The sequence below is a fragment of the Bemisia tabaci genome, chromosome 1 (genome assembly GCF_918797505.1).
Source record: "Bemisia tabaci chromosome 1, PGI_BMITA_v3".
NCBI lineage: Eukaryota > Metazoa > Arthropoda > Insecta > Hemiptera > Aleyrodidae > Bemisia > Bemisia tabaci.
The window spans coordinates 51,440,034-51,452,415 of NC_092793.1; the positions used below are offsets into that span (position 1 = coordinate 51,440,034).

The following is a 12,382-nucleotide window of genomic DNA, read 5'->3' on the forward strand; positions in this document are numbered from 1 at the left end:
CATTGTTCAGCTTTTTAGAGAACGATTCGATAGTGGATCCATAAGCTGGCAGTTTTTGAATTCTATATTAATTCTTGAGGCTTTGTGGGCATTCTATCAAGCTGTAGTACTTCGGGTGTTTCTGCACAAAATTTGACCAGGAAATGCTCCGAAATAATTCCGAAAGTATGTCCCAACGAATATTGTAAATAATCTTACCGATCGATTTCCAATTGTTACTCAGGACGCACGTCTACAACAAAAACAAATATTTCCGCGTTAATTTTTTTATACGAATACCTAACGCACTATAACCTGACGAGATTCTCGGAAATTTTTAAAAAATATCCTAAAACCCAGAAATAATCAGTCACTCGATCGACTAAAGTTTGATGAGCCACCTTATTGTTTTCTTCAAAGCAACATCGACGGGGGAAAATTTTGAAGTGCGCCATGAGGTGGGAGGGACTGGGAAAGCGGAAGGGTGGATTAAAGTCCCCTTGGACAGGAACGTGCCTCTATTTTCGTCCGTGTCCAGTCGTGTCCAGCGAACCCTTTTGTCACGGCGATCTGCAAATAGCCTGACCTAGTTAATAAACGGCCACTCAACACTCGGCACTCAATCCATGAAGGTTAGTCCGGACGGAGATGAAGCGAACAGGAGCCGAAAATTGGTTTGTTACCGCACTGATCCGATTGCCTCCGACTGGACTCATCAATTTAACCCGTGTTCTCGCCAACATGAAGCGTTGCCCTTTCGAACGGAAACCTCAACTTCAATCTCCTGTCGCTCTGCAAGGAGAAAAGATGTAAATGCTTGAATGAATGTAATTAAAGTGCACTGGAAAAAAAACACATTGGATCTAGAGTCCAGACTCTTGAAAACATTGACAAGAAAAAGGACTCTTGATTCAATCAGATTTAAGCTTAAATCAAGAACCAAGCCTCTTAATTTGAGCGGATTTCCTTTTGATTTAAGCTTAAATCTGATTGAATCAAGAGTCCTTTTTCTTGTCAATGTTTTCAAGAGTCTGGACTCTAGATCCAATGTGTGTTTTTTTTTCCAGTGTGGATTAAATAATGTGAAAATGCTTAAAACAGACTCTGGTGATTGTGATAGCTCAAAGACTAAGTGGTGGATCCAAGGGGGTGGGGGGTGTTAGAAAAAAAACCTGCGTTTAAAAAATGAGGGGCTTGGAGGACAAGGCGCATAAGTGCAGTTTTCGAAAAAATTGAGATATTCATGAACACAACTAAAATCCAACTTTAAAGCATCAAAAAGAGAGTTTAAACGTCCTTTCTGCCATGAGGCTCCATGTAGTTTTGAAACTTTGCACAAGTTTTTCTTGAAATAGCAAAATCTGCACTTCTGCGCCTAGTACTCCAAGCCTCTCAAGTGTACTTATGTACTAAAATAAAATTAGGTACACCAAGAGAGACATTATTTACCAATTTTCAACTTCCAAATAATGCACAAATTGTATCCTAAAATTGCTTAAAATTCAATCTAGGAGGGGCTATTTTTGTCGAAATTCTCCGCAGGGCCCCTCGGAACCCACTTGCTCTGAGGGGTGCTCCCCTAGACCTTCACTCGACATTAGCAACCCCTCGCCCTCCGACTCACTCTGGATCCGCGTCTGCAAAGGCTGAATCGAAATTTTATACAATTCTCGGTAAATAACACTGATTGTATTGCATTTATTTGGTACTCATGTTAGGGTCCATGTTTGATTTTAATTCACATGCCCAAGTTTTACCAGGAAGGATCCAATCTTTAACAATTTCGAAATGAGAGTTAGAGGTCTGAGGGTCTATTTTTCATCAGAATTCTTGATAAAGAGTGTATCGTTACCCTTGGAACTGAATGTTTTATCGGTGTGCAGGTAGGGGGATGAAGGGCAATTTCTAAGCATCCAGTCAGTTCACTCAGGGTCTGTTGTCGCCAATATGCCCCTCACAAATCTGCGTGTTCATATTTACAAACATGTTTTCAGGGAGAAAATTTTCAAAAAAAAAACTGACTCCTGGAATGAGGAGAAGCCAAACCCCCCTCGTCCTGCCACAGTCGGACCACTTAACGGAGCGGTCCGCTAACCCAGTCAAAAACAATGCCCAATTACGGAGCTCTCATTCTCTCCTCTGTTTCCTCCGCTGTACAACGCCGCGCCGCGCCGTTTTCCTGGCTGCATAATTTCACCACCGGTTCCAGTTCAGTGTGCCATCTCTCAGGTGTCGCGCCAGCTAGGTTGTCAAATCGTGCGGAATGATCCAATTTTCTCGTTCAAACAATACCGGAATGGACCAGCGTTCTGTAAATTGGCAGTCTCTAAATACGTGCCTCCCTCGTTTTCGTTGTGTGAAAGTCAGAGGTAAAGAAAGACCCCTCATTGGTACTTTAATTGACAATGGTAGAAGCTTTTACTTTTAGGAATCCAACACTCAACTGTTGACTTGCCTACTGGGTGCATGTTTAACAACGTGGTGAGTATTTCGTTTTGCAAACAAACCGAAGTTTGGTAAACTTGTTTGCTCATAACATCACCCGAAGCTCATCATCCATCTAGCAGGTAGGTCAACAGCCGAAAAAAAAGCTGCTGCCTCATGATTGTCCCAAAGGACGTGTTGAATCCCCGAATGTACCAGTTACCCCGTGTCTCCAAGAGGTTAGAGGAGGGTCTCTCTGTCTGTAGTGAAAGTTTTTATACCAGATAGCGCCACTTGTGGTTCTTGCAGTGAGAGCGATCTGTCTATTTTTCCATGTATCGGTCCCTGCTTTGTTTCTTCAGTTATTCCCAACAGTATGTATTAAAGTTATTTGGTCGGTGGGACCTAGGTCCGTTGCAATGCTCCTGTGATTGTGCAAGTCCGTTCATCTTTCAAAGGAGCCTTAAAAATGAAAAAATATTGGCCCCTCCATTCAAACCTCTAAGTCGGAGAGCGTTTCGGAGCTGTAGCTCGACTACAGAGAAAACAAGTGGCATCATCGTGTGTTCTCACATAATTTTACGGAATATGAAATGATATGGTGAGATCGAAAGCTCCCACTGCACGCAAGAACTCAATGACCAAAACATCACACGGTAGTCCTTTGACGAGGGAAAACGAAAACCCCTCGGTTGATGGCGCCACTGTTGAATCAGTTTGGCACTGGTGAATTTCACTCGAGCTTCGGCGACTTTTTGTGACTTGTTTTTTGGTTAATTTTTTAAATAAATGTCCACCAACATGGTGGTACCACCGTTGGAATTTAGACCAATCAGAATCGAGCATCTAATTTTCAACCAAATCCTGACGAAAACGAGCTAAATCCCAGATCAGGTTCAAAACAGTGTGCATATCGGCTATCGAATAATTTGAAGTTACACAGGGTGATCCAAACGTCTCAGACCACCAGCACCAGGCATCGCTCCAGTAACTTTGGAAAACATTGAGGTAGAGACTCCACTTTGTGTGAATACCCACTACCCCTGGCGTCAAAGGAAACGACTTTTGGGACCATCCCCTCCCCCCTATTTTATAAGGTTCCCCCTGAAAAGAAGCTCGAGTCCCAGTTATCGAGATGGTGCGGGACTTAGGTATCACTCTGTAGGTCGGCAGCCCTTCTGGGCCCCAACCTCATTCGCGAGGGCATAGACGGAAGCCTGATGAATTTCGGGATCACGGATCTGTCCACTCTCGGAATCCAGGTATCCTTTTTCCAGCGAGTCCTGGAGGCGGCAGCGTTGGGTGTTGGAATTCGGCGGCCGGTGGCGGGTCGGGAGTCGGCAGAGCGAGCGTTGGCTGTTGGCCGATGGCAGCCGTCGCGGCGCGCAGCGGTGGCACTGGCGAGGCGCGGCGATGGTGATGGTGCTGCGCAGTGTGCTGCCGCCCGTGTCAGTCGCCGACTGGTACCGACTACCGAGCCGAAGGTTACCTCTCTCCGGCTCTGTCTCTCTCTTGCCCGGACCTCCCCCCCCCACCCCCCGCGTGGGGCCCCTCGACCCCCGCAGGCCCCATTATCAGTCGCCACGGCCCAGCTGGACCCCATCGTTGCCCAGTTGTCCGCCGGTCCGAGGAACGATCAAATCCACTCTTCCAGAGTGGAACTTTAAATCGCTTCACCTCAGTGGATCGCCAGAATTTTTTGCAAATGTCTCCCTACATGAGTGGAAATTTAAACGGCTTAAAAATGATAACTGTTGCCCTCAGAAGACTAAAATTCAAAGAACATTTTTCAATGAGAAGTTCACAAGAGAAGGTGGTGAGGAACACTGAAAATTCTTAACAATACCTGATGGCGCCGAAGATGTTTTGCATTTCGCACTCCTTCTGAGAGATGACTCAAGGGGATACTGGTACTGAATTATACAGGATGAAGTCCCGATTTTGGAGGGAACTAAAGTTATGGCTAGTTTGGAGTTTGGAGCTTAACTAGCTGCATATTTTCTCTCATCCGCGACTTTAAGGCGGGGGGAAAATATTTTGATGGTAAGAAAGGGCGCCACGTTGAACTTCATGCCTTACTTTCGGATTCGAGGTGGAGTAAACTGTTACTCGAGTCCCTGTTACTCGGTTTGATCCTGATGTGACTTAGTTATTTTCCGTTGAATTCGATTCAATTTACATAAGTTTTAATTGAAATTTTTGAAATTTGATCTGGGTTTCAAAAAAAAAATGGCGGGCAATTTTTCCGGAGAAACTGATTTTTCATTGAGCTACCCGTGAGAAGACCTTCGAACAAAATCGCTTGCCCGACTTCGTTTTTGAAATCACTCTATGGAGTCATATTTACACCTCCATCGGCACGCTGAGCTGCGCAGTTTTAAACTGTGTACGTGCAAGCCTCATATTTTTGCACGTAAATATATACTTTCACGCTGGTTCAATTATTACAACCTGTACAAAGGAAAGAATGGAAAAACCCATTAAAAATTGCGCGAAATCAGGTGTTAAAGAATCAGCAAAACAATCTCGATTAGTGCTGATCAAAACAACAACAAAAAAACGAATGCGGCGAACGGGTAGTGGAGAGTGGGTAGTGTTTTGACGGTGACAGAAGTAAACATTGCCCAAAGCGGCAACACCGCAAACCAGTCGGATTTCGCTGCATCCCACTGGCTTGCCAAAGTTAGTCGAAAGCTTCTGAATAAATTCTTACCACCCACAACTCCTTGCTGCGAATGCAAAAATATCTGTATCAAGTGCATGGATCAGAGAAATTTATAATTTTAATTTACTGATTGCATAAAACCGAAAGAACCTCAAGAAATCTGCAATTGTGATGAATATTGGAATAGGCAGTAACGTAGTTACGTGTAGAGGGGTGACTTCAAGAAGTCTGTGTAGATGTTTTTTCCATTTTTCTTTTCCGAAAAAAGCTCTCATTTCCTGAGAGTTAAAGTATAGTAATTTCTAATTTGTTCGTCTTTCGGTGACACAAGAGACAGAGGTTGAGAGAGAATCCAAACACGCAATTTGGCCCGGAGCGGCGCGGCGCAGAGAGCAATGATGACGAGGACTTGGAATGGAAAGGAGAAGCCCTCGGCGCGCCGGTCAGCATGAAACACATATTAGCGCCTACAAGACTCCATGAATACTTCACGCATTGCGTCAAACGTAGTGCGGTCAGCAGCGATCGGCTCGTGAAACGCATAGCGCCTACAAGACTGTAGAGATACTTCACGCATTGCGCGGTTGGCGCGGTGGCGGATATTAAAAATATTAAACCACATTCATGTTTATTCTCTCATAATTTTTTCGTTCTTTTCTTCTAAGTGAAAGGCCTCGTCCACACAGAGATAGGTTTATAGAACTTAATTTTTGCGCTTAGTTCTGTGAACTTTTGCTAGTGTTGACAGGGCTTTCACGAAAAATGTGCCCAACGCGAGTAAACGCGTCTTATGCACCCCTCCTCCTACGGCACGTTCACTTGATGGTTTGTATCGGTGTTTCAAAACGAATGAGAAGGGGCGGCAAAATGAAGGCGGCCCATGGGCGGCAAGTAGGTAAATCCGGCCCTGATAGTATTAAGGTATAGGAATAGTACTAGTATAAAGGCATAGTATTCTCCCTGCGCAAAATATCCCAGGAGGGTTAAACCGTCAGACTGCAGGACCGTGTCCTATGGGCCAAAATGAGTCTTTCCTCCTCTATGAAGTTTCCTACACGAACGTGCCCCAAGTTGGGACTCGTGTTCCCCAATCTGTTGGAAACCTATAGTTTTGCTGAATTTTGGCGACGATTTTGGACGAAAACCTATCAGACCCAGGAGGGTTAAACTGCCAGACTGCAGGACCGTGTCCTATGGGCCAAAATGAGTCTTTCCTCCTCTATGAAGTTTCCTACACGAATGTGCCCTAAGTTGGGACTCGTGTTCCCCAAAGTGTTGGAAACCTATAGTTTTGCTGAATTTTGGCGACGATTTTGGACGAAAACCTATCAGAAATGGTCATCAATGCTGAATTCGTCCATGGCCTCGACTGTGGGAATTTTTTCTGGGAGGGGGGGGGGCGTAAAGATTAGAAAATTTCTAAATAAATCCGTAGCAGAGGCTTTTGGAGTCTTTGACTATTCAACACCGGGTCATCCTGAATAGGTGTTATAGTGCGGGCTAGAAATTGCGGTTTTCGGCGTGAAGTCGGCTACGGCGCCTTGGGGCAGCGGCGAAGCCGAGCGCAATCACAATGAGTAAATCAGTCGACGTTGAGTCTTCGGCCGACGACCACACTCTCTGTCCGCGCGCCCGTCCCCTGACGTCACCGTGCCGTGGCGGCCCCCGCTATCGCTATCACCCCGTGCGCCCGCTATCTCCTATCTCCTATCTCGCGCACCGAGCCAGGGTCCCCCGTCCCGGACCCAGTGCGAGTGCACAGTGCACAGTGCAACCGCCGCAGCCGCGAGTAATTAAGGATTATGAGTGCTCATCTGCGCCAAGCCTAGTCCCCAGCATCCACAGTTTCCCGTTCCCCGTTCCCCGATCCTGTCTCCGCTCCAGTCCCAGTCGCGTCTCCGGCCCCGCGCTTTTCGCGAGTGTTGTGTCTGTGCCTTTTCATCTTGGATTATACTCCTGTTTTCCGTAAGTTAGCCTTTTTCACCCTCCGCATTCAGTTTTGGGGCCTCGTGGTTGGGTCTAGGCACATCGCACCCTCGCGAGATCCAACCGCCGCGACCAGTTCTCGTGTTGGTTCCTCCGAAATATATGTTAATACCGAAGATAATTTGATGAAACTTATGAAAATTTTTGATAACCTAACTAGTCTGTTAACAAACTGATCTCTTAATCTTCATTGTGCCCATTGTGACCTGTACCTAGCCTAACCTACCATGGCTAATGTATAGCAATGAACAGAATTTGAATTCGAATATCTATTGGTAACCGTCGTGCTAGTGCCGCCTTTTACTAGGCAGTCTATTTCTATTTGTACTGCTTGTTATTTTAAAGTGTGTAACAAAGCGATGGAACTGTAAGAGGATGAGCCGCGCGCAAAATAACCCCGAGCTATGAATTTTAAAACTAACTGGATTTTATTAAGTAATTAGTCTTGACGTGGTTGGCCAGCGTTCGCTTTAAATACATTTAATTTTTTATTTTTTTTACGGACAATATTGGAGTTTGGGTGTCGCGCAGTGTAGTAAAACTTAAGACGAGGAAAAACACAGTTCAATCATCGTTACGCAACCCCCGTTAAGTCAGATTTAAATTTTCAATGCCGATCAGTTAACTGATTCGCGTGATTTCAGGCTTTCATTGGAATAGGTCTGTCTTTTCTCCTTGGTTGTTTTAGAATCTCGTGCCCAGTCGTGTGCACCGCGCCAAGCGGAAGTTAAATACCGGGCACACTTTATCATCGAGAGGAAATAATTGAACGGTGTTCGAAATGATCAAGAGAATCGCCAATCAAGACCCGGTGTAGAATAGGTGTATGACAAATTAGTAACTTACTTGGTTTCAAAAAAGCCCACGCGTCATAACCTCTTAGGCAACATTCTCAAACAAGCACGTTGCCTGGAGGTTTAGGTAGTAGTAGTAGTAAAATAATTTTATTTCAAAACGGTGCTTTAGCATCTAAGGCCATTTACACCTCTAAAGAAGGCAGTAATAGTAATAAATTTACGTGGAAATTAAGGTTAAATCAGTAAAAATACAAAAGGGTTGAGGGAAAAGGTTAAATTTTGAGATTAGTGGAGCGCATAAATTCAAAAAGTTTTACAGGATGAGTAAGCTCTGTTAAAAAGTGAGAAAATAAGTAATTTGTGTGGTATCGTCGCACAGTGCAGCGCCATTTTTCTTGTCAGCAAATTCCTCTTTGCTCAAAGTAGGCGAGACTGTTTTCGCTGCGACGCTAAAAAAAAACCAGAGTATTTCTGTAGAATACCTCGCTACCTTGTCAAGTCGAAGAAAACAAAACCCTGTCTTTATATACTCACAATATTTAATATTTCATCGTGCCGCGAAAATCCAACAGACCCCCCCCCCTCCTATTGCGAAAAAGGGGAAGAAAAGTAGGAAGAATAGGGAAGTAAGGGTGCCCCCATCCCTCTAACGAAATCTTGACAACATGTCTTGTCTTTAAACTCCAATCTAAGAATCAACCAGTCCCGCGTGTTATTAATAATAATGAAACAGATAATAAATATAATCAATGAGTTTAGAGTGTTTCCTATTTTTTCCTATTTGTATTCAGTCGATTCTCAAGTATATTTGGACTGCATTTTGCAATTTGGAACTATAAATTCTGGCTCTTCTGGAAAAACACTCATATGCATGGGAGTGCAAAATGTAGTCCATTTCCATGGTCCATTGCTATGAACCTGCTCCGCGGATATCATATATCATGAAAAAAAAACCGAGTTTACATTAAATAAGGCTCAAGTGACGAATGTGTAAATGTTACGAACAGGAGGTAAAAAATGTTCATAACACGGAGTATATTTCGTTTTAGTGTCGAAATTTCGTCATAATTAAAACAATTTCTCTCATTTTGGGACAGTCAAATAGCACAATCATTTTCTTAAGCTCTCTATCGCCGTTTCTTTTTTTAGTTTTTCACATACTTGTATTTATGGATTTGGAGATTCTGATTTTCAGTGTATCTAGATTTCGACTATTAGTAGATCCTAATCTCTATTTGATCCGTCTTCAAATTTCATACTAACAAGACCTAAAATATTCCTCGACAAGAGTTGCGCCGATTAGCGGCCAGGAGCATTTTCTTCTGTATTTTTAGTGGATTTTCGGAAGGAAAATACGAACAATGTTTCGCAGTTGAGCCCAATAATTTTAGATTAAATAGCTTTAAAACCTCGATAATGAGAAGAAATTTTCTGCCCCTTTCCGACGCAGACCTAAGATCTTCGAAAATTTACCCGCGAACCTCAATTTTTACTTCAGCATCTCGAAGTCATCGATAAAGCTGCATACAACGGAGAAACCCTAGCAGAATTTGACAGCTCTAAATCACCAATGTGCATATGAGAAACAAATTCATGGTGTTCTACAAGCGGCCAAGACAGATTTCAAGCGATTTAATTTGATATCGTCGGTGATAATTTTGAGGTTGGGAATTTGTTATTCAAGAAACATAATCTATTAATTGATCAACTCTCGGTAATCAGTGGTCTGGACTCATGTTGCAAACTTAGAACGGAACAGTTGACCGAATATTTCGAGGTTGAAACGTGCGCCGACAGTTGTTCAAATTCTTTAATCACGGATAGTCCAGGAGGAGACCTCGAAAATATGATGGATGCTTGCCTAAGGTCAGCATTGAATGCGCATGTGTCGATTTGTGCCGATTTTTTATGGTGCCTGCATTATTATACTCGGTGAATCCACCAGTAAGGTCAGGTCCTACCTTCAAGATGCATCATCCCATCAGTTCGAAGATATCTAGAGTTGCTCCACAAATGTCCGAGAATTCTCTTTCAGAACTCAACTAAGCATTTATTTATGGAGCCGTGTCTGTATAAATAGCGGATATCTAACATCCGCCATTTTTAAGGATTTCACTTTTTTTTTCAAAATCTACAAACTTTTAAGAGTGCTGGTATCAAAATTCAGACCTCTGGCATAATTTTCCAATTTGATACGAAAAAAAACCGCGTTATTTAATTTTGTTTGGAACAGTCCTCTGGAAAAAAGTCGCTTGGATCCAGAGTTCAGACTCTTTAACAATTTGACTTGAAAAATTAGTCTTGATTCAGTCGGATTTTTTCTTAAATCAAGAACCAAGCCTCTTAATTTAAGCGAATTTCCTTTATATTCAAGCAAAAATCCGATTGAATCAAGAGTATTCCTTCTTATCAAATTTTTTAAGAATTTTTTCCCAAGCTGTTGAAAAAATTGATAGAAAGAATACTTTTGGTTCAATCGGATTTTTGCTCGAATGAAAACGAAGTCCGCTTAAATTAAGAGGTTTGGATCTCTATTCAAGCAAAAATTCGATTGTATTAAGAGTGTTTATTACTTGTAAGTTTTTTTTTTTTTTTTTTTTTTTTTTTTTTTTTTTAATTTTTGAAAATTCTGGACTCTGGAGCCAAAAATTTCTTTTCCAGTATCTATTACCCACCAAATTCACAATTATTTGCGGGGAATATCGGAAAACTGACAAAAACCAGAGGATTATTCCCCACGACTCTTCTCTACCATAATCTTCGTTGGACGGCAACGAGCATTGTTGCAATACATATTGCTGTGTGATGATGTCCCGCGCGTGCTGAATGACCGCGGCAGGTGAGCGGCAAGTTTCGTGAACGCGCTCCAATGCCACGCGCTGTCGATGCGTATTATCAGCGCTCAATCAGAGTGACAGTCAGTCTCTCAGGTGAGGAACTCAACTCCCAAGACGAATCGATGTTCGGCTCCGACCCACCTGTTCTTGACACGATCGCGCACAGTGTGAGATCCGACCGGATCACCCCGACAATAGCCGTTGTTTAGTTCCCATCAAATTAACAGTCTTGGGTCCGAATCTTATTGGTTTGCAGTCGACCGCAAGCTGCGAAACCTAACTTCTAGGTTCAACTTAAAGTTGGGTAAATTTTATTTTAAACTCAAGCTGTACGCAAGTTGAGCGTTTTTTGCACAGAAAAAACCACTTAACCTAGCACTGAGCCCAAAATTTTAGGTGAAATAGCGCCAACTAAAGGCAGTAGTGCTGATCGTTACCTCTACAGCTTTAGGGTCCAGCCCCACAGGGTAGGCCTCAGAACTACCGCCTTCAGTTGGCGTTATTTTACCTAAGGTGTAAGGGCTCAGTGCTAAGTTGTTTTTTTCTGGGTAAACTGTACAGTTCAAGTCACCCTACTCTAACCAAAGCCAGCTTCCGGAATTTTCTGTTTGCTAAACCTCAAGTTTTTATTTCGGAAAAAATACTCGACTCAAACGATGCAACCCAACAATGTTAACTTTGCCCAAGCTAGAATTAAATCTGTTAGATGTCGCAGTGGTTGTTGAATTTTGTCCTTCCGAATCGGTTTAATTTTTCACTGTGCGCCGCTCCTCCATTGACCTTTTTCGCTGCATTATTGTTTGCGCTCGAGAGATTCCTCTCGCTCCTATCTGTCGCTTTTCATGATGAATTTGCCGGGCCTCATCAGCATCTTCCTCTTGGTTTCGAGCTGTTACAAGGTTTTGCCAAGGAAGATTCAGGTATTATTAATAATTGCGCATAGACGGAGGATCCGCCATTAGCTCACTGAAATAAAAAAAAAGAATCACAATTCAGAGTGCCAACAAGTCCGGAAATAGTACTGATATTTGAAAGGCGGTCCGGAAGTACTAAAAAAGTGCGGAAATCCCGTAAGAAGATCCGGAATTTTTTTTCACTTTTTGTAATTTTTGTCACAATTTGAGCGAGAAATTTAATTTTTTGAAATGTTTCGAATTTCGTCAATATTTGAGGTAGTGAAAAAGTAGATATTAAATTTTCCCGCTAAGAAGGTACTGAAATTTTTTGGGAATGTACTGAAAAAGTACTTTAAATGTACTGATTTTTGGCCAGCCTGTTTTAGTAGACATCGTGCAATTTCAACTACAATCCTGGCTGATTTTGGCGGCAGTTATAACAGTAGGTACAGCAGACCTCCATGACAGACCAGTAGACCAGCAGACCAGTATGGTATTTCTAACCACACTTTCGGCTGTCTCAACCGTAGGTACCTTTGACTGGTGCAATTACTCTTATAATGGGCGCCAAAATCAGCCAGGAGTATAGTTGTGATACTTTTTTTTTCGGGGTGCATAGCAATTAAAATATTAGGTCCAAATATAATTGTATCGATGTAGTTCCCAGAATTTTTTGTCATCAAAGATGGGCCTGGTAGCCCTCTGAAGTCTGAGCCTGAGCGTAATTATTTATTGTACTTGAACCGGTCGAGAATACAGATTCTCTAACAGAAAATTTGGCCTCACTCTTTTATATTG

At 42.8% G+C, this 12,382-nt stretch overlaps 1 protein-coding gene across 2 annotated transcripts in view; it reads left to right on the top strand.

The window, feature by feature from the left end:
• ced-6 (PTB domain-containing adapter protein ced-6) overlaps window positions 1-12,382 on the top strand; it is a 96,436-nt gene that overhangs the window by 31,695 nt on the left and 52,359 nt on the right. Inside the window, exon 1 of one of the 2 annotated variants that reach the window (XM_019049291.2) lies at window positions 6,657-7,033. The exons of the other annotated variant lie outside the window; for it this stretch is intronic. The gene's annotated coding sequence lies outside the window, so the exon portion shown is untranslated. Of the gene's footprint in view, window positions 1-6,656; window positions 7,034-12,382 lie in introns of those variants that run through there. 2 annotated transcript variants of the gene reach the window in all.